This window comes from Microtus ochrogaster, chromosome 1, assembly GCF_000317375.1.
Source record: "Microtus ochrogaster isolate Prairie Vole_2 chromosome 1, MicOch1.0, whole genome shotgun sequence".
Lineage (NCBI taxonomy): Eukaryota > Metazoa > Chordata > Mammalia > Rodentia > Cricetidae > Microtus > Microtus ochrogaster.
This window is the reverse complement of record NC_022009.1, coordinates 52,344,493-52,346,460: the sequence shown is the minus strand read 5'-3', so window position 1 is coordinate 52,346,460 and position 1,968 is coordinate 52,344,493. Positions and strand designations below refer to the sequence as shown.

The following is a 1,968-nucleotide window of genomic DNA, read 5'->3' as shown; positions in this document are numbered from 1 at the left end:
GAAAAACAAAAAACAAAACAAAACAACAACAAAACAAAACAAAACAAAAAAACAGACTTTTCTCGGCAGGCATGTCTGCTCCTGGCAGTACCAATTACTTCAGAGAAGTTGATGGGCACTGAAGAAACTCGTTACAGAATTTGCCTTCAATGTGACAAGGCTAGCCATTTGGGCAAGAAACTGCCCTTGCCTGGACTGCTTGATGGTATGCTGTATGAACTGGACATATAGGACACACAGAGAAATGACTGCTGAACTTGCCTAAAGAAGATGAGACAGTCCTTCAGGGTTCCTGCTTCATAAAAGAGTATGCCAGGCATTTACAGAAAAAAAAAGTGACTGAGAAACTGCCAATATAGGCAAAACTGTCTTTCAAATTTCCTTCTTAATGGAAAAGTCTGTTGGATTCTATGGGCCTGTAGACTGAAGATGGATGCCCCAATATTACAAGAGACCTCTGGGTGACTGTCCAGGCAGCTAGAGGTCTCTGTCAATTCCAGAGTTTTGGAAATTGCTTTCAATGTACTTCCTGTTTACTTAGGTAATATTATATCCTCTGGAGCCTTTGAAGAGTTGAAGATGGAGAGTTATAGTTTTCTTTAATTATGATAAAGGATAAATTAGATATAAAGCTTTAGACTGATAAAGATAGGATAGATGATAGAGTATTTTCCTTATTTTGCCAAATGTAAATGGACTTAATATTGTCGCTATAATTCTTGCTCGATAACTGTTTTGTATATGTTCAAGTTAAAACCTTCCTTTTCAATTAGACAGAAAAGGGGAAATGATATGGGATGTCCTGTATATGTGTTGCTTTATTGGTTGATGAATAAAGCTAATTTGGTCTATGGCAGGGCAGAATAAAGTCAGGCAGGGAATCCGAAGACAGATAAAGGAAGAGAGTAGGCAGAGTCAGAGAGACGCCACGTAGTTTCTAAAAGAGAAATAACCCAGAAAACCTTACTGGTAGATCACAGCCTTGTGGCAATACATAGATTAATAGAAATGCATTAAAATAAGATGTAAGAGAGCCAGGAATATGCCTAAGCTATTGGTCAAACAGTGCTGCAACTAATATAGTTTCTGGGTGATTATTATGGGTCTGGGCAGCTAGGAAACAAACAAGCAGTCTCTGCCTAAAGGGTTGGTTCTTCAACCTTTTTTTTTAATTTTACAAACCTAAAACCATTCCAATAAAATATTAAATATGGTCTAACACAGTGGTTCAGGCCTGGAATCCCAGTACCTGAGATGTTTATGCAGAAGAAATGCTATGCGTTTAAGGCCAACCTAGACTGTGGTGTGAGATCTTGTTTCAAAAACACTACTACCAACATCAATAGCAAAGTGGTGATTTAAAATGACCTATGACCGAAATGCTGGTGTGTGAAAACTAACTGGCCTCAATAAAAAGAATAAAAGAAAGAGACCTCCAGGAAGCCTTTCCATAATGCAGAAGCAGGAGACTCCCCAGGACCCTGACAGACCTGAGCCATCCATACAGTTAGCAGAATCCACACCAGGAGGCGTGGCCTCTCCCACTTTGCTTCATTACCCTGTTTTTGCCAAATTAGCTTCTAGCTTAAGAATATAACGTCACACACTATAAGAGACATCCTGAGTGAACATGCTACACAGACTTAATAGATAAAATAAGCTGAAGATGAATTCTAGATAAACTGGGTAAGACCATGAAGGCCACCAAGGGGTAGAGGGAGGATTTTATCCGGAGAAGAGTGTACCATGAACCAGGCAGGACCAGTTCTACAGCAGTGATTTTTAATTTGTTTGGTTTCTACTACGAAAAATAGAATAAAATAAAAAATACAATTTTTTTATTTGTAAGGTAACATGTCAGGGTAAAAGGAAAACTCAAAGCAGGACTAGAACATTGCAGCCCACCCTTTTGTGGAGACAGGACTAGAACACTGCAGCCCACCCCTTCGTGGAGACAGGACTAGAACA

General features: G+C 39.2%; 1 protein-coding gene across 4 annotated transcripts in view; it reads right to left on the bottom strand.

Annotated features, from left to right (window-relative positions):
• Positions 1 to 1,968, bottom strand: part of Cdca7l (cell division cycle associated 7 like) — a 42,838-nt gene that overhangs the window by 10,297 nt on the left and 30,573 nt on the right. The window lies entirely within an intron of this gene.